The sequence below is a fragment of the Theropithecus gelada genome, chromosome 17 (assembly GCF_003255815.1).
Source record: "Theropithecus gelada isolate Dixy chromosome 17, Tgel_1.0, whole genome shotgun sequence".
In the NCBI taxonomy this organism is placed as follows: domain Eukaryota; kingdom Metazoa; phylum Chordata; class Mammalia; order Primates; family Cercopithecidae; genus Theropithecus; species Theropithecus gelada.
The window spans coordinates 49,546,933-49,571,541 of NC_037685.1; positions in this window are offsets into that span (position 1 = coordinate 49,546,933).

Consider the following 24,609-nt stretch of genomic DNA (forward strand, 5'->3'; position numbering starts at 1 on the left):
TCTTATAAGCTGCCCCGGAAGACACCACAGGGCAAATAATAATACTGTATCTGTTTTGACAGTTTGAGCTATTATTTATCTTTATGGGGAATTAGACCTGAGGTAATGATTTTCTCAGATGATGCTACGCACAGCAGAGGGTGACAAGGGCATCCTAGGGCCTGCCTGGGTTGTCCAGCAGCGGGGAGAAGCAAAGTCATGAAAAACCTTGCCCAGGGAGGCTGACAGGAGTGCCTCTGCCGTGGCAGACTCCCCAGCCCGGGGCTTTTGGGTACAGCCTGTGCAGTAGCGCTTGGTGGTCACCAGCTCACCCCAGTGTTCGACTGAGGGGATGCTACTATCAAGTCACAGCTTCAGAGGGCAATGCACAGGACAAGCTTTGGAGCTTCAGTTCCCAGCGGGATATTCTGCAGCAGTGGAGAGGTTCGCATCTGCTCTGCAACGTGGTGGCCCTCAGGTTGGGACTGTGCTGTTGGGCACTCATGATGTGGCCTGTGTGGATGCAGAACTGAATGCTAATTGTATTTATTTTTGATTAGTTTACAGTCACATTTACATAGCCACATGTGTTTGATGGCTACTTTATTGGAAGTACAGCTTTGGAGAATGGGAAGAAAAGAATCTGAACTATTTACGTTTATTTTCATCTAAGAAATGGGGAAATTAATGTTACCAATATGTGGTGTGCAGAGCAACACTGGGACCCTTGCTGCATTTGTGTCTCGGTGGTCACTGCCATGCGGATGGGCGGGTGTCCTGGGGAAAGTCCCCAGCCACAGAGGGGCAGTGGTGCCTTAGTGGCTTTTTTTGGGATCTCATAAATAGCTGTAGGGTACTTGTTTTACTGGATTTACAAATTATCTAGTTTTAAGGAAAACTAATCCTTGCTAAGGGAAGCTAAACAGAAACCTGCATACAATCACAGCCTGACACTGTTTGTGAAGATGCAAACTTAAGCAAACAATGTTGGACGACAAAGATGGCCTTTCTACCCCTCCCACGAGCTGGTGTTGGCCGCTCTACAGGTTTCAACAGTGACAATCTCATCACGTCTGACAAGAAGGCCGCACAGATCACAATGACCAAGACTATTTGAGTTCTGGATTTACATGCCCAGTCACCAAGGGTGACCCACTCCGTAATTATATGCTGTGTCTTGAAATACTAACAGTCTCAAATCAAGATAAACAAGACAGTCTAGTACTAGACACTTGGAGATGGAGACAAACTCTTATCATTTGTAAGATCCTCACTACAGTACATGATACAAATTCAGGAAGCGTGTGATAAATTTCCAGAAGCCTCTTTTGAGTTTTTGGACTTAGTAGCAATTTTAGTCGAATACTATTGAGGAAACACTTCCAGCTGTGGTTCAAATTGCTGAAATACAAAGAAAATAACAGAGTGGCAAACCAAAATGCATTTCCTTGTCATAAAATACTGTTGGAACGCATGTGGGAAACGTCGCTGAAGACTGAAGGAAATAGGATAGAACAGGCTACATCGTGTGGGAGATTTGCCACATGCTTGGAGCAAAGTATAGATGTTCCCTTTTTAACTTCTTATTTTAAAAATAATTTCAGATTTACAGGAAAATTGCAGGAGTACAGAGAGTTCCCACATACCCTTCAGCCAGTCCCCCTAATGTTAACACTTACATAACCACAGTACAGCAATTGAAACAAGGAAATTAACACTGACACCACACTATGAATGAATTTTCAGGCTTTATCTGAAGTTTAACAGGTTCCCATTCAAGTCCTTTTCCAGCCGGACCCCATCCCGGATCCCACGTGGTGTTTGCTTGTGGGGCTTCCTTTGACTTCTCCAACTTGGACAGTCATTCTCAGCTCCTCTCATGGAGGTGGCGGGTACATGAGGTTGATAGGATCTGCTGGTGATGTTGAACTTGATCTCTGGGGTAAGGGCCTGTCTAGCAGATTTCTCCTATAAAGTTAATATTTTTCCTTTTGTAATTAATAAGTATCTTGTGGGGAAACACTTTGAGACTGCAAATATCTTATAATCTTGTTTCTAATCAAGGCCATATATATATGTGTGTGTGTGTGTGTGTGTGTGTGTATCTCCAATGTGTCTTGACTCATGATATTTGCTGTATTCTGTTTAAAAAGCAAAATTTTAAAAAGATATATTTGTCCCTGTATATCTAAAGAAAGATGTGCCATAGAACATATGTTCTTACCAGTATTTATTACAACAAAAAGTTTTTGATGAAAAAACTATTAGCCTCATGGACTGAAGTTAACAAAACAATGAATCTGGGGTGAGATCACAGTTGCTACAAGACACGTGAAACTCACCCATTGTGTGCTGCCTGAAGTTACAGCAAGCAGAGTGAGCCAGGTGCCACAGATCACCAATATGTTGATTTAAAGATAAAAAACAGACATTAAAATATAAAACTATTTATAATACTTTGTAATGAGGTGGGAACGACCATGAAAATACTTTGTACCACATAAAGTTATTCTGGATAAATTGTAGCAGGGTAGTTAGAAAGGTGTTGAACTTAAAGATGAATTACACAGTTTTCTTTTACAAAAAACCCAGTTGTTCAAAATTTGTGAACTATTATTAGAAAAACAAATGTGTTTGTTAAAAGTATGTTTCTTGGCAAATGCAAAAAAAAATCACAATAAACGGTTAATTTGTTCCTTCAAAATATGTGATTTTAAAAAATAATGAGTAAGAAAGTAACATCTTTTGGGGAAAAAAACGAGAGAACCTCTTGAAAGCAGATGGGCTAAAATTTTTATTGTTGCCAAAAATGATGTCACCTGTGAAAATGTTCCTGTCTGCATCCTTGAAAAAATAGTGTTATCATTTTCTATCTTACAATCCTCCCAGCAACGATGAGTTTAAGTCCATTTGTTAAAAAACACAACCATGCATTGTTTAATGATGGAAATACATTCTGGGAAATATGTCCTTAGGTGATTTTGTCATTGTGCAAATGACAGTGTACTTACAAAAACCTAGTGATACAGCTTACTGCACACCTAGTATGCCCCCATGGCTTCTAGGTCACGAACCTGAACAGGTGTGCAGTAGGCTGTGTATCACTGCACTAGTATGTACCATACATAGTATGGATGGTACAGCCTATGGCTCCGAGGCTACAAACCTGTTCAGCATGTGACTGTATTGAATGCTGTAGACAACTGTAATACAATGGTAAGTTTGTATGTAGACATACCTAAACATAGAAAAAGGAATAAGAAAAACAGAGTGTAATAATCTTACGGGACCACCATGGTATATGTGGTCTGTTGTTGACTGGAACATCATTAGCTGGTACATGACCATATTGAAATGTAAACCTTCTGATCAGTTTGCCAGAACAGCTAATTGGTATCAGGAAAAATATTTACTAGCTGAGTTTCAACAAAAAATGTTTACATAATTGGAAGATGAAATTGAAACATGAGTAACACGATTCAATAAGTCCATTATGCATTACTATCTGGATCTGTGCTTCTTCGAGAAGTACTTTAGATCAGTTTGACAGCCACTAAAATCAAGTACTGAAATTAACAGAACTGAGAATCAGACCTTCAGATGCTGTATCAGAAAATGTTAAAGTAAGATTCTCAAAAATAGTGAGGTGTGTTCAATCACACTGCTTGCCACTAAAAATATGAACAATAGTACTATTTTAGTAAGCATAAAAGGTTTTAATATGACAAATAATCTAAAATTACTTTAGAGTACTGTTTAATTTTAAAATCATACTTTAGACCTTTTATTGTTTTATAATATACATCATATGCCAGCATGGTGGGACGTATAGTTTATAGATACCTATGTGTGCATTGGGTGGGTTTGCTCAAACATTTTCACAGATGGGGTGTAAGATAAAAAAACATTATAAACCACTGCACTGAAGGTGGTAAACCAAATACTATCTTGACTGTATCGCAGAGTGAATTTTTACATGCATTATCTAATTCTCACAACAATGAGATGCAGGTACTATTTTTCAGGCAATAGTTGTGCCTAGTTTTTAGTTCAGGAAACCTGAAACCTAGAGAAGTTAAGAAATGTATTTGTGTTTTCAAAGCAGTGAGGGATTTGCAAGGACTGGAAACCAAAGCTTGTGACTCTTTTCATGTCATGGTTGTGACTCAGAATGGAGACCGTCCTCAGGGCTTCACGGTGTGTTCTAAAAAGGACTTTCTGCTTAACATGCAGCCTGAAATCGTAAAATCAGCAGTGACCCTTAAAGGAATGCTTGCCAATGCGCCTTCACATGCTGGGTGTCCAAAAGATAGAAGTTGTACTTGTAAATTTACATCAACAAATAAACAGCACACAGTCCTTCTCTGAGCCATTCCCTAGAGAAGCAAGGCCACTCTTCTTAGCATGCGAAGCAGTTCATTCCTCACGCAGGAGAGCATTATGAATCCTAATTACTGCTTCACGTTTGTAGAGCACCTTCATGTGACCGGCTCATCTCATCACAGGTACTCTTAGGTGGAACGTTGCTTACCCTCTTTTTACAGGAGAGGAGACCCAGGCACAGAGAAGCTGACTGCCGCTGAGCGGCCAGTCCTAGAGCTCTCTGTCCCTGATCTCAACTCTGCCCACTGGATGGTGTATCTCCGACCCAAGGTGCAGCAGACACCTAGTTACTTCTGCGCAGCCACTTCAGAGAATCTCCTTCTGCGTATAGTAGATTTGCCTCTGGGAGTCATCTCTTAGAATGCAGGTACACTTTGGAAGAGATGGTGGCTATCATCCATTTATGCCTAAGTATTATTGAACCGATTAGGTTGCTTTCCAAAGCGTCAAATGAATAGAATTTTGTGCCAAAGAAAATGGGACAGGAGCCATGCCTATGATCTTGTGGGCAGAGAGGGAAAGTGGGCCAGGGCTCAGGCGCCTTGCAGGAATTTGGAGGGTGCAGCAGGGTTTAAAGTTCAAAAGTCACTTTTGGTATTTAGACCAACCTAATGAAGGAGGAGAAGATTCTTAGCCCCCATTTCACAGATAAATTAACTGAGGCTCAGAAGGGAACCTAATGTAACTTTCTCAAGGTCACATAACTCTTAAGAGGTCCCTACAAACATTGAGTCTACTTTTTTTTCCCCTTTTCTCTTTTGGAACAGGGTCTCTGTCACCCAGGCCGGAGTGCAGTGGTGTGATAACAGCTCAGTGGAGCCTGGACCTCCTGGGCTCAGGGCATCCTCCTGCTTCAGCCTCCTGGGTACCTGGGATCACAGGCGTGCATCACCACACCCAGTTAATTTTTGTTTTTTTCTTTGTTTTGTTTTTGTAGAAATGGGGTCTCAGTATGTTGCCCAGGCTGGTCTCAAACTCCTAGGCTCAAGTGATCCCCCAGCTTCCCAAAGTGCTGGGATTATAGGCGTGAGCTACTGTGCCCAGCCATCAGTCTACTTTTTCATTTCTGTTGCTAATACCTCACTTCGGTGGCTCTTACTAGGGGTAGTTCTGCCTCCTTAGAGCTGTTTGGTGTCTGTGGGGACACTTTTGCCATCCTGATTATTGGCAGTGCTGCTGGTATCTAGGTAGGATATCTGGTGGGCAGGGCTAGAAGTGATGGAGGTTTTAGAATGTGCCAGGCATCTCCACACAGGAAGAATTGCCTTGCACCTGCCCAGCTTCCTAAAGGCCAGCTGGACATTCATGCAGAATGACTTGATCTTGTGCTTGTGAGTATTTGAGCCTAGAATGTAAAGCTGCATCCAGGTTCAGCGACAGACAACACAGCAGGGTGCTCAGAGCCCCCCTCTCCAAGGTGCACAGCCAGGGTTCAGACCCTCCCTGTGCAGTGGTGCCAGCGTCCAGACTTCCCCTGGGAAGTGGACGGAGGTCCCTTTCCAAACTCTCGGTGGTGCCTTGGGACTGCTTCTGCTTTGGAAGTATTTGTTCTTTATCTCTCTGCCCACATGCAAAAGTACTTATTAAAAAGCTGTCACGGAGTCTTGGGAAGTTTTTGTGATTGGATGTACCTGACCTCATATCTTGGTTCTCCTACCTTCTTGGGCAAGTAACTAAACTACTCTAAACCTTGGTTTCTTTATTTGTAAAATAGAGTAAAATGCCTTTTTCATTTGGCCATCCAGAGAGTTAAATGAGATCATATGTGTGTTTAAAGCACATGGGCCCATTTCCATTTGATTCTTTCATTTCTTCTTCTCCCTTCTTTCTGATAAAGGAGGACTTTAGTTTGCTTCCTGTAACTTAACCCATATTTAAACGGGAAGAGTATATTTAGCATTGAGAATATATTTTTTTCTGCAGCTGTCCTAGATTAAAATAAACAAAAATAAATAAATGAATGCCTACCATTCCGAGCAGCTCAGGGAGTATATTTAAGACTGTTTTGAAACTCTAATACAAGCACAGGCATACCTGCCCTGGCACTTTTGCACACAAGCCCCACACTGTCGGGGAGGACAGAGTGTATGTGGCTCCCAAGTGCATGTGGAGTCCCCTCCAGATCTGGGGAGGCTGCCCCATGTGGTGCTGGACAGTGGCTACATCAGGACCTGGAGGGGAACCTGGGACCTAGTCCCAGGCAGGGGGGGGCATTGGGCCACTAGTTATGAACATGTGGCTGGGAGAGGCCAGTGTCCACACACAGACAGCCCAAGTTGTTCAACTCCATTTGCCAACCCATGCCCTGCCCTGGCTTGACTGGTCCCCCTCTCCTCTTCTGCTACTGAAGTCTCTCCTGAAGCTGAGAACCAGTCAATGAGGATGACGGTGCCAGGGACAGAGGAAGCCTGTGTTGGTCAAGGATGTGCGAGTAGCTGTGACCTCCATGGGCAGTTTTGTCACTAAAAGACCTCATTCACTTGAGTACTTGAGGATGACCAAATAGAATCATTAACTTCGGTTATTTCTAGTTTGGTCTGCATTAGACCATGACCAAGGAAAGCTGTGCCAATGACAAGCCATATGCTTAAGTTTTCACCACAAAAAAAGTTACTTTTAGGCAGAAGTCATGATACGCTTTCCAAGAAATGGTTGTGGAATCTTGTCCAAGCTGTCGGGGGTTCGTTAAATGGACATTGGAGAGCAGTGGTGCCTGGTGGCTTGGCACAGGTTCAGATGGAGAGACAAAAAAAATGCCATAAAATAAGCAAAGCGTCAGTAGAGCCCAGAAAAAGTACCTGATTTTCCAGTTGGAAATAACCCAAAAACGTGGCCAAGAATTTATATTGATTTTTCAAGACCTTTCTAGGGAAAGAACTAGAGGATCCTGGTAAGCTTTTCCAAAATGACTCAGAGTCCCCGTTTCTGTTTCTTCTCAAACCTTGCTGTAATCACTGCAGGTCTGTTAAGAAACTCCACAAAACCTAGGCAGCCTTAATACAAAGAAATCTAGACACGCCATGGTTAAACTGCAGAAACCAAATCCTGTTATACAGTGGGCAGTGGGCTATGTGTGCCAGAGAGGGCTTGATCTCAGGGGGTCCCTAGGGGTCTCCTGGTGTGTGTGGTGTGTGGTTCTCAGAATATGACTGTCAGTAAAGTGCTGCATTGTCCAAGATGTAATCATTCCTTGTTTATTTGTTCCTGCTACCCTACACAGAAGTCGTCAGAGCCCTAGAAGGGCAGCTTGTTTTAATTAGAATTTCATGCAATTGAGGGAATTTAATAAGGTGGCTAGGATCTCATCTATTATATGTGTAATTAATATGCAAAAATTACTAACCATTTATGCCAACTACAAACAGAAGACCTGATGGAATAAAGGACAGCTTTTATAATAACAACAACGACTCGGGATACTACAGGATACTGCTGCTACTACAAAGTACTTCAGGATAAAGAAGAAGATAAAACAAGTGGAAAACCATAGTATGTTCACGGGTAGGGATCTACCTCATCATACAGAAATCTCTTCTCTGTAGTTTATTTATAAGTTAAGCTTGATCCCATTTGAAATATGAGAAGTGTTGAGGATCTTTTAAAATGAGAAAAACCAATTATAAACTTTATAAGACACATAAGTATGAGATTTATATGAACTGTCTCTGGAAAAATGCAGGAGAAATGCAGTCCATTGGCTGCTTCCTGGGAATGAAATAGGATGACTGGGGGAAAGACTGGGAGATTTATTTCATTGGCTCTCATTTTGATTTATTTTTGTTTTGAACTATATGAGTATATAATTTTTGAAAATAGAAAATCATTTAAAATAGTAGTATAGATATTAAGCAATCAAGAAAACCCAGGAAAATACTTAAAACAATAAAGATCCCATATATTAAAACGTATTATAACGTGGCATTAGTTCGTGAATAGAAGGATGGAACTATCTAGGAAGTCCAGAAAATGATGCCATATTATTATGTAATAAAGTGGCATTTGAAATTGGTGGGAGACGTGTGTGATCATCTGAAAGAGAAAGCTGGATTCCAACTACTCACATTTACAAAGTAAATTTCATATGGATGGAAAATTTACACATGAAAAAATGAAACCAAAGTAACAGAAAAAACTGGGAGAATTATTAAATGATCTCTGATTCAGAAAGGACCTTTTTAATTCTGACACAAAATCTTTAAGCCAGAAAAAAGATTGAGAAATTTGATCAACTCCCCAAACTCTCAAACTGAGTATTCCTGAATGGCAAACACCACCAGAAACAAATGATAATAAATTAGGAAAAATACATGTATTTCACATCAGAGGAAAATGGCCAACACAGTTAACTGTGTTGTGTGTTTTAAATATTGATTCCTAAAAATATTTAAAAAGGACAATAACTTAATAAAAAGATGTGAAAAGTACCTGAAGACTGTACACACATACATAACCAGTTCCTTGGTGCTCAAACTCCTTACAGTAAGGATGCAAACTAAAACAACACTGAAATATAATTTTGTTTGCTTAAGTTTGTTCCCACACTGTATTTGTAAAGATGGTTGGGGCAGGGGGAGGGGAATCGCAGTTTATCTTTGCTGCTGGAACTGTAAACAGGTAAAATTTCCATGGAAGGTTCTTTGACGACAGCTAACAAAATTTAATATGCATGAAGTCTTCAATCCGGCAACTCTACGTGTTTAGCCTATGGATCTACCCCAAGGGTGCGGAACGACTCCTGCACAGGTGCACTGAGCACGGTGGTATTTGTCAAAGCAAGAGAATGGAAATAATTGAATGTCTGTTAGTGGGGATGGTTCAACAAATATTGGTACTGCCATACGATAAAATGCTATGAAACCATTTCAAAGAGTGAGAATATATGTGCTGAAATGAAACAGTTTCCAATATAGAAAGTTTAAAAAGCTAATGTGAAGAAGTAAAAAGAACAACGAAAACAATGTGAAGTACATTTAGGATACTGTCGCTCATATAATATATATGTGTATACACTTATGTGTATATATGACATTTTTATACAGATAATGCATTATATAATACTTGCATTGCCAAGAAACTGGTAAGCGTGCTCATCTCTGAATGGTAGAAATATGCTGGAGGAATAGAGGGGTGTGCCAGTGCATGTTATATATTCAAGAAATGACAAAAATAAAATAGTAAAATAAAACAATTAAAAGCTTTAAATTTATCTTTTCAACAGCTTTTACTAAGCATCTTCATTGCTGGCCATCTATTAGATGACAGCATAAACCAGCAAGACAGATCAAGCTGAAGCAAAATTAAGACTGAGAGACGAAACCAAGGTTGAGCCCAGGTTGGGAAAGTTTAACCTCCCAACTGGGTGCTCAAGCCCGAATAGCGTCGCGGTGCTGGGGATGAGGTCTAGGAGAAGGGAAATGGGGGCACTTAAAGCCCAAAATCCATGAGCCATGCTGGTCTGTTTTAGGAAAGCAACATCTTGAGGCCTCATGGTGTTCTGTGCTCCCTGCTGGGAAACGCTGGGCTGGCTGGAGATTTTCATCTCGGGACCGGGGGTCTGTCCCCACACTGCCTGGCTGAACATGTCCGTGCTTTCCCAGCGTCGTTGACATCTCGTGTTTGTCTGGTGCAATACGTCAGGGCTGGGAAGATGGTCGTGGTAACAGCGTATTTGGCTCAGCAAAAGCTTTCATTGCATGCATCCATGGCCTCTTTACAAAGATGGGAACAGCACGTCTCAATAACACACAATGTCGTCTGGCTCTGATGATTCAGAAGGTGCCCCAGTGCCTCAGACTCATCATTAGAAGCCAATGATGGCTCTGTAGATGTAGTAAAGTCCAGGTAGCCGAAAGATTGAGTAAGGAAGCATTTGCTGGGAAATGGGGGTCTCCTGCTGCAGTGCTCCCCAGACATCTCAGGAACTGACCTTCTGCCTGGAGCCTCCCTTGACAATATGTCGCAGACTTCCTTGTCTCTAAGTTGAACACTGCCAAAATGATCCACATCCAAGGTAAGCTGGCTTCAGCTCGTCGGTTTAGTCCTGATCTCAAAGAAAAGAGATCCTCACCCTGGCTGAGAGCTCTGGCAGCAGCAGCTCTGCTACCTGGGGTGACAATGGCCACACTCCTTCAAAAGCCTGAAATTCCCGGGATGCCCTCCTTTTGAATGCAGTTAGGGAATATTATTTATATAACACCTGCCTCACAGATATTCATTAAGAGAAATGATGGATGCGGAAGTGCTGAGGACTGAGAGTAACCTACTAACACGGCCCCATCCTTAAGGGGCTTTTCCCATTTAGCCGGGGCTTGAGAACTGTGTAGGATGTTTACTTAGTGCTTTGAAAAAACTCACTGCAAGCCCTCAACAATCCTTCCATGTGGCTGTTAAAATTTTCTCATAGTTGCAGATGAAAAAAATCATTCGTGAAGGTTGAGCCATTATTCATGGCCACACAGCTCCAAAGAGGTGGAACTCGGAATTGAAGCCCAGTCGGTTGAAGCCAGAGCCGCAAACGTGCTCCCCGCTGCGGCACGGCCTGGCCGACACACTCACGGGTGCTGGGGCCACTGCACGCATGACAGTGCCCAGAGCATGCACTTACTCTCCGAGCCCTTCCCTCCACGGCCAGGCCCGCAGCGAAGCACAGGGAAGCCCAGCGCCCTCGCCTTGGTCCTTTGACACATGACGAGACCTCCTCTGGTCAGACGCCCCTGGATGCTGGGGCTTTCTGCCAAGCAGGGGCTGGGACGGTCACTTCCACCTGAGCCACGAGTCAGCACGCGTGGAGATGGAGCTCCGGGATAGCAGCCTCTGTCAGCCCCGCACGCAAGCACCTGTCCCCGCACACAGGCATCTGCGGCCCCGGAACTTAGCCCCCGCTGGCCTGCCGCAGTCTCCATTCCTTAAGCACCCAGAGATCCCTTTGCACTCCCCTGTGCCCACGTCTGCCCTGTTCTGTTTCATTCTACTCTGCTTCGTGCTTGTCTCAATTCCATTTCCGTAAGGGTTCAAGTCTTCAGTGTACTAAGGGGCCTCTGAGAGGCCATCTGGCCACCAGGACTGTCTTTCCTGCAGTGGAACTTTCCGGATTATCTTCCTTTCCCCGTCTGGCCTCCTGCCTCCTGCCTCCTGCCTCCTGCTGTCTTCTCGGTGTTCAGCTCAGGCAGGATCCCTCCTGCCTGCAGTGCGCACTTGCTGCCTCCTGCCCGGCTAAGTGAGGGAGGTTTCGGACAGATCCACTGGAGGGCAGATCTCCAGAGAAATCAGCCGGGGAACTGCCCAAGGTGACACGGATTGGCAAACCCAGGCCTCAGACATGGATCTTCTTTGGGTTCTTTCACCAGCCGGCTGTCTTCCCACTCCTACAGGAGCAACTGTATGGGGGCTGCATCCATTTTCAGTAGCTGCATAACCAGCTGAGTAGCTTGCAGCCATACATGCGTTCACTCATGGTTTCCGGGCACTTGTGCTGGGTCCACTGCCCGGGCTCTCACTAGGCAGGGTCAAGTGTTGGCTGGGCTGTGTTCTCATGTGGAGGATCCGAGGATGGGCTGGAAAAGAATCCACCTCTTTGGAAGTTCCCACAGGCCATTGGCAGAGTTCACTTTCTCTCTGAGGGCCCCAGGTCCTTGCTTGTCAGTGGCTGCCCTCAGTCTCTCTCCACACGGAAGTTTCCAGTGCAGCCTCTTACTTCATTAGCCAGCAGGGAGGCTCGAGAGCAAGTCGGCTGTGAGTGGAGGCCGGGGAATGTCCCTGGATCATGGGAGAGACATGCTATTCCTCTCCCATATTCTGTGGGTCAGAAGTAAGTCCCCCCACATCAAGGACAGAGAATTCCAGCGAGACATGAACACACCAGGAGGTGGGGACCCTGGTGCCACCTTAGTCTGTCCAGCAGGGGAACCAATTCCCAAATGAGTGCACGCACAGCCAAACACACTAATTCCAAACAACGGCAACACAGTCATGTGGTCAACAGTGTTTTATTTTATTTTATTATTTATTAAATGCTAGGCACTGGAAACATAGCAGAGAAGAAAAAAAAATCCCTGTTCTCATGAAGCTTAGATGATATTGGAGCACACTAAACCCACGAAGAGCAGTCACAGCTGTGCGCTAAGCCCTGCCTTCCTCTCAGTGTCAACAACACACGTCTACATGGTTTTGATGCTTAATTTTATGTGTCCACGTGGCTGGGCCCAGATGTGAAGTCAAACCTCATTCTGGATATCCCTGTCGGGATGTTTTTGGATGAGATGAACATTTAAACCCGTGCACTTTGAGTAAAGCAGGCGACCCTTGCTAGTGGGTGGGCTTGCTAGTAGGTCAGCTGAAGGCCTGAATGAAACAAACTAACCTCCCTGAGCAAGCGGGAGCTGCAGACATGGTCTTCCCAGGGTCTCCAGCCTGCTGGCCCAGCCTGCAGATTTCAAATTTACCAGCCTTCATAGTCACCTGAGCCAATTCCTTCAAAGTAATCTATAGATACGTATACACATATCCTGTTCTGGTTTTTTGTTTGTGCTTGTTTCTAGAGAACCTGCTATTGCAGTGGTGTATATGCATTCCATTCTGTGATGGGTAATATAGTAAGAGACAACTTTTATTAGTTTTCTTCCAAATATTCAATGTATTAATATGCTCAAAACCCTTAATTCAATTCTTTGAATCCTTCTAATTGGGGATGGGGTAAGGTTTGCAGAAGAAAATCCACCTAGAGCATCGTTTTCTGGAGGGCTTTGCGTCTGAGAAGGGGCTTCCTGGCGGCAGCATCTGCCCTGCTGCTGCTCACATCTGAAGCTTTCTTTTCTGCCAGCTGCTCCTAGGTCTCTGACCTTTCTGGCCTCTGCGTTTTTGTTTGTTTGTTTTAATTTCTCCCTCTTTTTCCCAGCCTCAAACCTGTCATCTCCATCTTGCTTTCTTTAATCACTGAGCCAGGTGCTCTAAGGCTTTGGGCTCCTTGGTACTTTACGATTCACCCCCGCCTTGGGGCCGGGCAGCCTCAGAGAATTTCCAGAGGGAAAAGTCTTCTGGTAACCAGATAATTCAGAGAAGTAGGTGTGTTTTTGCAACGTTAGTCAATATCTTGCGTCCTGCACGGGATTTTCCATCGACTTCTTTTGAGAGGCCTATAGGGTAGGTTGGGGTTAAGAAGGCTTTTCAGAACAGTGTGACGGAAGGAAGGGTGAGTGCATTTCATGGCCTCGTGACCCTTCTATGTCCTTGTTGGTGAAAAGAGAGGGCAGAGCTCTATTCCTGAGCATCAGGTGCCTTTCCCTGTGGTCACAAATGTGTAAATGGATCCATTTCTATTTACTTAAGGAATAAATATTGCTCTGGGAAGTGACTAAATAGCATCCCAGAAGCAGCGGTCATGGGGCCTTTGGACCAGCTGGGCATCTTCTAATCAAGGCAAGAGGGGGAATCATGCAAAAACAAGATGGGTCTATGCTGGAACATTTCCACTGTCAAATTCACCAAAAATGTGTGGCAGCCTCACTCCCCAAACCACAAAGCTCTGATTCACAGACAACCCTGGTGCACGAACAGCAGGGGCCCCATCCTCTGCCATTCACTCTGATGTTGACTTTGGAACCAGTCTGTGCGGCCACTTCCAGCTCAGAAGACCTTGATCAATTTACCTAACCTCCCTGCCACCTCAGTACTCTCATCTGCAAAATGGAAATGTTGCAGCAGCTCCTTCCAACAACACCTTGGAAAGGCAGGGAGCAAAGCCAGTTGTCACCTGTACAAACGTGTGTGGGACCACACAGGTTCCCACTGTGATGTTTGCCTTGACAGGGTGGTATTGCCACGTTTCAGGGTTTGGCTTCAATTTTATAGGCCCAGAAAGTCAGTAGATAGTACAGAATAATTGATCAAGTACCTAAGAATGGATGCTAAAAGAACTCACAAGAATCTGAGATGAGTATTAATTTACAGCAAGAATTGTAACCAAGTGGACAGGACAGAAGCGGCTGGGGCTCCCATGCTCCTTCCTTAAAGGCAGAGCTGTACGCAGGGCCAAGTGATCATTGCTGTGGGATTGGAGTTTGCTTGCTGGGTGTGAGTTGGGTGGAGGTGGGGCTGAGGCTGGACAACTCTGATGGCAGTGGTCCCTCTACAAGAACCAAGGCTTCTGTGGCACTGTGAGGAGGCCCTTATGGGCTTGGCAGGTCCCACAAGAGTCCCTGCCAGTGTGGCCTGGCTGGCAGCTCCCCCTCCTGCTGCTTCCCACAACCACATGCCCTGAAGTCCACAGTCATTGCTAAGGTGTAGTAAGGCAAACGGAGACCATAGGCTTGGAAAAGATAAAAATAGCAACCAGCAACACCAAACCCCAAAGCCCTCAAGGATATCAATTAATCCCCTTAAAAATAGTCTTCATCAGCCTCTTCTTCCTCTTCTTGTACAGAAAATGTTTCAACATTGAAGAAAAATAATACATATTTCTTACCAAATGTTTTATTATTGTTCCCCTTATGTTGCAAAATAGATTATACATATGTAAATGTACTCTTTACATATCTGTTTAAGGAAAAAGAATAAGGACAAACACCTGCATATGCACCCCTGGTGACACACCCCTACCTGTGGGCACCCTGACCTGCCCCTGGACAGGAGGCACCACTTGCAGGGCATGCAACCGTTCCTGTGCTTGTCCTTTGCGTTTTCCACTATGTATGTCTCAGTGTAGAAACGTCCTGCTCGGTTTTGTTGTTTGTGAAACTTACACAAATGGAATCTTACGTTACATAGTCTTTTATGACTTCTCTTTGCTCAAGATACATCATGTGAATTCAAGTGGCTTTATTTCATTCTGCATCACTGCTGTAGAGTGTTCTAACACAGAACAGACCACAATCTGTTTATCCAGCTTACTACTGATGGAGTTGTTTGTATTGCTTACATGTTTTTACTATTACAAACAATGCTGGTGTGAACATTCTTCTACACATCCCTACTACACTACTACATAAGGACCAGAATTTTTCCACGCATACAACAAAGAAGGGCTGTTATGGGCCATGGAACGGACATGCTCACATCTACCAGATAATGCCCAGTTCTTTCCAAGGTGGTCTCCCAAGTTTCCACCTTCCCCAGAATTGAGCACAAGTCCCTTTTTTGCTACATTCAAATTTCTGCCAGCATTCGCTGTCGCCCGATTTTTAGGTATAAAATGGTAGTTTATTGTTTCCTTTTCTGTGAATTGTCTGGTGGGGATTTTTGAGCACTTGTCTATTAGGTTGTTTGTCGTTTACCTTGTTGACTGATATGAATTCTCCACATCTGCTGGATATGAATGTTTTGTCAGGTACATGCCCAGGCATTCTTTTCTACTTCCTGGCTTGTCTTTTTAATCTCTTGGTGGGATGGTGTCCTTTGATGAGTAGAAGTTCTCCATTTTAACATAGTTCAGTTTATTGGTTATTTTCATGATTGTGTGTGTGTGTGAGTGTATTACGAGCCCTCCCTGCTGTGAGGTTTAGGAGATAACCTCTATCTCATCGTGTAAGAGTTTCATAGTGGTTTTTTCTTCACATGGAAGTCTTTAATCCATGTGGAATTGATTTTTAAAAATATAATGTGAAGTAGGGATGTAATCTCATTTTCCTTTGTTTAGTGCGTTGCCTCAGTACTACTTATTGAGTAGTGTTTATTTGCTGCTTACATACTTATGCATATGCTATTATTAAACAGGGCAGGCCTGCTTTAATGGAGGTCTGTTTTCTGGGTGAGAGTGGGCTTGGCCTGCTCTGTGGCACCACCCGTGTATTCATGGTCTTGCCCAGCTGCTTGTTCTAAAGACTTAGCTTTTGGAGTTGTCTTGAGTTTTCAGGGGGCACATCCCCAACCATGTCCTTCCTGAAGAACAAGGGTCCTGGCTGTACCTGGTCCTTCATTTATTTCCATGTAAGTTTGAGAATCAGCTTTTCAAGGTCCATAAGAAAAGAAACCTCACTGTGATTTAGATGAAATTGTATTGACTCTACAGGAGGTGTTTTTACTTTGTTATTGTTGTTTCTTAAAGTAATCTTATTCTAAAAGAAATGTAAGCTCCACGTAGAAAACAGTGAAGCACGGTGAAATACGGGAAAAAAGAAGCAGTTACTACATCACTTCGACTGCCACCGCCAGACAACACTGCTAGCATTTTAATGTCTTTTATCTTTAATATATATTTTATTATATATAAAATATCTATTTAATAAATATATGCATACATGGTGTACATTTGCATACACATGTATTTATAGATGCCACACACCATGTGTTCCCAGCTCTAAGAGGCCTGTTTGTCCCTGTTTTACTACCTCTGGATTCAGGACACGACTAGCTGTATTGTCTCCTTGTCTGCATAGAAACTTGTGGGACAGAAGCCACTGGCAGATGGTGGTGGGGACCCTCACAGTGCCCCCAGTTCACGCTCCTGAGACCACAGGAGAGGATGTGGCACAAGGAGGCCAGCCGTGTGGTCCTGCTCGGAGTGGTGACTGGGAAGACAGACGTACCCCAAAGAAGCTCAGAGGACTCGAGACCAATTATTTTTGCTTTATTTTCCTAGTTAAGTATACAAAGGAGTGATATTAATAAAAACCTGTGTCTAAATAAGTAAAAACTGCTCTTTTGACAGGTACGAAATGAAAACTCTCAGCGTTGAGAGCAGCTTTTTAGTTTGGGGGACAATTTTGATCTCTTAGCCGAATGGTAGTCTTTGATTCTATGAAGGGCCAGACGCATTGCTGGTGGGTGGGTTGGCACAGTCCACTGCAGGCCTCCGCCAATGGCACTGATGCCGCCACCAACACGGGGAGGAGAGGGCTGCTCTGCGGATTGACCGGTTGGAGGCAGGTACAGGTTCCAGAGACCTCCATGCTCCCCAGTGCTTGGGAGGGGCTGTGGTTTGACTTGAATGCTGCTGCGAAGTTATTGGTGACTCCCCCAAGCGTCGTTCCCGGATGAACTGAGGTTTGATGTTGTTTTAGGTACCATATGTGTTGTTTTCTCAAAAATATGTCCTGGAACGTCCCTGCCTTCCATGGCTTTCTTTGGGGACATGAGTTTCCTGGGATGTGGGTGACAACACTGCCCCCTGCTGGTGATGGGCAGCAGCATCAGGCACCCGGGCAAAGGCTCCAGCGTCAGCCTCTGCTGTAGGTCACAGTCGATGGGATACAGAACCTGAGCTTTTCCTACAATGTGTAAGATTTGGACTGAATACCATCCAGAGGTGTGATCCTAAAGCAATGGCGACATTGCTGCTAGGTTCAAGCAGAACTTACTTTTTTCCCTACTACTCACCAGGTATTAAATATTTAGTGACATTTCTGTTACCTGGCATTGTAATTATTTCAAATGAATTCTCGTGTTCTATATTGTTTCATTTTTATTGGACTATGTTTTTCTTCACATGTACTGTGGATATCTTTGTAAAGACGCATTCAAATTTATTTTTTGCTCCATATTTTGTATGCATTTTTAGTAATGCATTTACCTTGTCAGTATGAATCTTATATAAATTTATTCTAATTCACTTCATATTATGGCTTGCTATCTGTTTACTGACATTTCCTGAAATACAATGTCTATATTTGCTTTTATATGATATGTGAAGTACTTGTAAATTTACAAGTAAATCTATTGTGTTTACTTGCAGCCTATATACTTCTATTTACAAATACAAAGTATTTCTTGTTAGCTACGTGGCTTTCCATTTTTCTCTTTTGGGTTTAGTGGAAAATTACCACATATCTAAAACTTATTATCTCAACCAGATTCCAATATACAACATAATCTTATTTATGCCCGTGTTTTCCTATAATATCTCTTGAAGATAGCTTTCAGTACATAAATGCTTAAGGTTTTTTTGTTTTGTTTTGTTTTTCAAAAAGCGTCCTGTGGTTTGGGTGGCACTGACACGTCTCCAGTGCCAGCAGGTGTGTTGGTTGTTGGTGACGGGCCACTAATCCAGCTGCTGCCGGCTGATGGTTACCGTGGGGATGACTTCCAGGTGTTTGGCATTGTCAGCGGACTCTGTGGACACAGGGAGCTTAAGGACTGCCTCACTTTGAAGCGGTTATCTCTGCAGTTAATGTTTCCACTGAGGACTCTGCTTCCCGCCTATCCATCCTGCCCACCTAAGAAAACCCTTAGAAATAAGGGATGATTCCCTCGAGGATTTATCTGTTTAGTTGTGAAATGGGCATGTAGTGTCCAGGGAACACAGCAGTGGAACTGGACAGCGAGGGCTTTGTGGGGAACTGAGTGTCCTCTGAGGGTGGTGGCTCCTTCAGGGAATGGCTTCCTGGTTCAGGGTCCCCGATCTGGGGAGACCCAGCCCCATGCCCCGTGTGCTTTCTGGGGCCCACTTCCCATCCATGGTGGACTGGTTCAGGCTAGACCCTCTGCGAATCTGGAATAAAATTTGCCTTCTGCCTGGGTGGAACCGTTTCATGTAGCCTGGAGCCCAGGCAAGCAGTGAAAGCCGTCTAGAGACGGGGCAGCAAAGCGAATACAGAGGTGGAGGCTGAACGCTGAGAACAAGAGTGCTGGGGTCTTTGCAGTTTGGGTTGCAGCCACTTCCTGAGGCTTGGGGTCCTGAGACAGCCCTCATGCGAAACCTCTCTGTGTCCTTTCTTCGCTCCAGCCTGAGCGTGCTTCTGTCTTTTTCAACCCAAGCATGGGCATGACCACGGCAGGTGGTGCTCGTCTGTTTGATATTGTAAGAACTATGCCTGTGTAAGAAGTCAGGACGTTCAAACATCTTTAATTCTTAATATTTTTTTTCTTTTTCTTTCTTTCTTTTTTTTTTTTTTTTTTGAGACAGAATCTCCCTCTGTCACCCGGGCTGGAGTGCAGTGGCGTGATCTCAGCTCACTGCAACCTCCACCACTCGGGTTCAAAGACTCCCCTGCTTCAGCCTCCTGAGTAGCGGGGATTACAGGCACCGCCACCACGACACCATGCAATTTTTGTATTTCCAGTAGAAACGGGATTTCACCCTCTTGGCCAGGCTGGTTTTGAACTCCTGACCTCAAGTAATTCGCCCAATTCGGCCTCCCAGAGTGCTGGGGTTAAAGGCGTGAGCCACCACGCCTGGCCTAACTCTTAATATTGGATATCAAAAGTTAATTTTATGATGAATGATCATTTCTTATAATTTTATTTCTTGCTCTGTTGCCCAGGCTGGAGTGCAGTGGTACGATCTTAGCTCACTGCAGCCTTGAACTCCTGGCCTCAAGTGATCCTCCTGCCTCAGCCTCCTGAGTAGCTGAGAGTAGAGACATACTCCACTGTGCCTGGCTCATTTCTTATAATTTGAAAAGTTAAACATCCAAGCTGCAGTGAACTGAATCCAGTATTAACGGAGTGGTGTCATTTGGTGTGTTTGTGTTTTATTTTGACACAAGAGAACTGGCATTAAAATAGCCTAAGGAATACGGTTTCATTCTGACGAAGCTTAGAAATTGGAGATTCAGGCTGGGTGCGGTGGCTCATGCCTGTAATCCCAGCACTTTGGGAGGCCGAGGTAGGTGGATCACCTGAGGTCAGGAGTTGGAGACCAGCCTGGCCAACATGGTAAAACCCCATTCCTACTAAAAATAGAAAAAGTGGCCAGGCGTGGTGGTGGGTGCCTGCAATCCCAGCTACTCAGGAGGCTGGGGCAGGAGAATCGCTTGAACCTAGGAGGTGGAGGTTGCAGTGGGCCAAGATTGCGCTAATTTTTGTATTTTTAGTAGATATGAGGTTTCACCATGTTGGTCAGGCTGGTCCAATTTCTTTTTTTCTTTTTTTTTTTTTTTTTGAGACAGAGTCTCGCTCTGTCACCCAGGCTGGAGTGCAGTGGCGCGATCTCGGCTCACTGCAAGCTCCGCCTCCCGGGTTCCCGCCATTCTCCTGCCTCAGCCTCCCCAGTAGCTGGGACTACAGGCGCCCGCCACCTCGCCCGGCTAGTTTTTTGTATTTTTAGTAGAGATGGGGTTTCACTGTGGTCTTGATCTCCTGACCTTGTGATCCGCCCGCCTCGGCCTCCCAAAGTGCTGGGATTATACAGGCAGGAGCCACCACGCCTGGCGGCTGGTCCAATTTCTAAGCTTCCCCTGCTGACCAATCCTTCTCACTAAGGCTTTGTGGAATCTAATGGGGGTGGCTTCTGGGCGCAGCTGACTTGTTGCTTGTTCCATGCAGGCAGCAACTTCTTGGAAATACATGCTCCGTATTCGAATTGAGCAGACGTTACCCTGGTGACAGATAACCCCCGGATCCCAGCAGTTTAACCCTTTCCTGTTTGCCCCAAGACTACTCACTGGAAGTGCTTGTGGCTGCGTTTACCCCGAGATAACTTTGCCACACAATATCTTGCTTTTATTATTTTCACAGTGCTCGAGTATATCGACTTTGGAAACAAAAGGCATCATTGTATTTATAGCATTCTGTTTTTAGTAATGGTATTTCCATTTACAAAATATAGTAATTCTCAGTCGCTGAAAACGTCACATCCTAGAAAACGTAGCATGACTCCGCGTGATGTTAACATCATTCTCAAACAGTTTTTGGCCGAAGATTCATTTGATGAATCTGATTTTTCAAAAATAGAAGATTCCGATGATTCAGACCATTCTGATGCTAGTTGTGTTTAGAAATAACTCCAAGAACGGTTTTTATATTTTACTTTCACATTGAAAATCTGATTTGCTTCAGCCTCAGCGTGTTTGTGTGAAATTAAATGAGCGCTGGCAGCCATCAGCACTTTTTTGTTTTTTGCTAAACAGGAAAAGGGTGAATCCAGTGCAGGCTGATTTCCAGCTTACATCACGGTCCAGTCTGATTTTCTGCAAATTACTTTCTACAAGGTGATTTGGGGATCGCAGTTTACCACCTCCCAGCAGACTGATGGGTGCGGTGAGTGGAGATGGTTTTGTGAGAGTTTTTAGGCCAGTCCTGGAAGCGGGTTTGTCACTTCTGGCCGCACTCCATTGGCCTGAAAGGAATCACACGGCCCCACCCAAATGCAGGAGGCTGGCAGTGTTCAGCGCCTGCAGAGAAGGTCAGACGGGCTGGAAGCCCCATGCCAGTCATGGCCACGCCCTGGTGAAGGTGCTCGACAAATGTGAACATCTCTGCCTAAGCCCCCTTGGCACCACCACTGAGTCAGTCTGTGTTTTGGATGTTTAACTTTGGGGTTCAATTTGCTGATGGTGAATCCGACAATGATGTTATTGATTAATTCATTTAAAGAGAGGGGAATCACAAATATTGTGGCTAGTACAGAACAACTTCCACCAAGCCAGTTGTGACTGTTGCAGATGGAGATGGACACCTGGTGAATGATTTAATCCACCAACAATCGTGGCACACAGGCATCGTCTTCCCCATGCCGGGACTCAGAGGCTGAGCCTAGGGTACTGAGAGGCTGAGCCCACAGCTCCGGGGTGTGGAATGGAGCTCCCCCAGTGTGGCTTATTGTTCAAGGGAGCTCACACTCCTTTGCAACAACACTCGAGGTGAGGGCTCCTTCAGACTCTCCCAACTCTACCTGTGGCCACACCCTCTGGGGCAGGGCTCCTGTTCCTACCCACCCCTCAAGCTCCTTCTCGTCCACATGCCCAGGCTCACATTAGTCACTGCTAGGGTTAGGGTTAGGGTCAGGGTTAGGGTCACACTGGTAGCAGGGGAACTGACCCTGAGCAGAGGTGGCCCCTGCTCCAAGCCCTGCTTTCCTGAGTGAACTCTTGTACCAGCTGGAATTGTCCCTGGGTGCTTCCTCCATCAGACCACGGTCAAGTGCAGGTCCAGTGTCTTTAATCAGATGTCAGTGGGCAGGCTCAGCATTCATCCAAAGAAACAGCGGCTTTGTAATTGGTTACTTGTAGGAGTAATTAGCTGTCTGCATAAATTAACTGATTCCTCCTCATACTATGTCCCCTATAGACAGTGAGGGTTCAATTTGCTGTGTTGTGAATTTGCTAATGTGAGCTTATTGATTAATCCATTTAAAATGGGGTGGTTCCCAACACTTGAGGCCAGCTGAGCCCATGGAGAGGGTGGAAACTGACCCACAAAGCCGTCAGCTGCTGGGGAACACAGGTCAGCCCAGTGAGGCATTTCTCTGGCCACATTGCCCACCGCCTGCCCTTCACTCCCACCGAGCATGGCTCCCTCAGAGTCCCGTGGCTGCTCTGCTGCCCAAGGAACCTGTTTCCCTGGGTGTTCTCAAAGGCCTGAATGGATAAGTGCCATGTCCAGTGCTATGGGTCTCTTGATGGTGGATGGACAGTGTCCCATGTCCAGTGGTGGGGACTGTGCCATGCGCAGTATCCAATGATGCTGGGTGGGCACCAGGCCCAGTGTCCAGTGACTATGGACAGGCACCATGCCAAGTGTGCTATGATGATCGATGGGTGCCATGTCCAATGTCTAATGATGATGGACAGGTATGTTCAGGGTCAATTGATGGTGGATGGGTGCCATGTCCAGTGTCCAATAATGGTGTACCATGCCCAATGTCTGATGAGAGTGTACAAGTGCCTTGCCCAGTGTCCAGTGATGGTGTACAGGCACAGTGCCCATTGTTCAGTGATTATGGTCATTGGACATACCGAGTGTTCAATGATGGTGGGCCATGCCCAGTATCTGATGAGGGTGTACAGATGCTATGCCCAATGATGGTGGACAGGCATCATAGCCATTGTTCAATGATTATGAACAGGTGCTATGCCAAGTGTCCAGTGATGGTGGATGGTGCAATGCCCAGTGTCCAGTGATGGTAGATGGGCACCATGCTCAGTGTCCATAGGTGGTGGATAGGTACAATGCCCATTGTCTAGTGAGGGTGTGTGGGCACCATGCCCAGTGTCCAATGATTATGGACAGGCACCATGCCCAGTGTTTAGTGATGGTAGATGGGCACCATGCCCAGTGTTCAGTGATGGTAGACGGGCACCATGCCCAGTGTTCAGTGATGGTAGACAGGCAGCATGCCCAGTATCCAATGATTATGGACAGGCACCATGCCCAGTGTCTAATGATGGGGAATAATAGAGTTTGGATGATGTCCCCACCCAAATCTCATGTTGAATTGTAATCCCCAGTACTGGAGGTGTGGCCTGGTGGGAGGGGATTGGATCATGGCAGTGGATCTCTCATGGCTTGGCGTTGTCTTCCAGACGGTGAGTGAGTTCTTGCAAAATCTGGTCCTTTAAACATGTGTGGCACCTGCCCCCCACCTCTCTTACTTCTGCTTTTACCGTGTGATGTGCCTGGTTCCCCTTTGCCTTCCCCCATGATTGGAAGCTTCCTGAGGCCTCCCCAGCAGCAGAAGCTACAATGCTTCCTGTAGAGCCTGTGGAACTGTGAGCCAATTAAAACTCTTCTCTTATAAATTACACAGTCTCAGGTTCCTTTTTTTTTTTTTTTTTTTTGAGACAGAGTCTTACACCGTTGCCCAGGCTGGAGTGCAGTGGCGTGATCTAGGCTCACTGCAACCTCTGCCTCCCGGATTCAAGCGATTCTCCTGCCTCAGCCTCCTGAGCAGCTGGGACTACAGGTGTGTGCCACCATGCCCAGCTAATTTTTTTAATTTTTAATAGAGACGGGGTTTCACAATGTTGGCCAGGATGATTTCCATCTCTTGACCTCATGATCCGCCCGCCTTGGCCTCCCAAAGTGCTGGGATTAGAGACATGAGCCACCGGCACCCGGCCTCAGGTACTTACTAATAGCAACACAAGAAAGGTCTAACACAATGGACAAGTACCATGCCCAGTGTCTGCTGAGGGTGTATGGGCACCCTACCCAGTGTCCTCTGATGGTGGGGCATTTGTTCATGGGTCTGTGAAGAGCCAGGAGTACCTCGGCCATGTTGGGGACAAGCTGCCCGGCCTATGGAGTCCTCTCTGTGACGGCTCCTCCAATCAGAGAACACTGTTCTCCTCACCGCATTCCACCTGTTGCCATAGGTGTTTGTCTTTTTGGCCTCCCTGATACACTTCAGGCTGCTCATGGGCTGGACCCACTGAAGCCCCTAGACTCTGGATCCCCTAGCACTGGTCCTTAGCGGTGTTAATGGATGGATGGTTGCTGGGGTATATGAATGGCTCAACTTTTCTTCATATGTTTATCACAAGTTAGAGGGAGGATTCCATTCACACCCCCCAAAAAGTCCACACTGCTCACCACTTAGACCTGGAAGCCTTTACAGGAGACAAAAACTCCTGGTGAGGAAGGTAGAGCTTCTAGGGA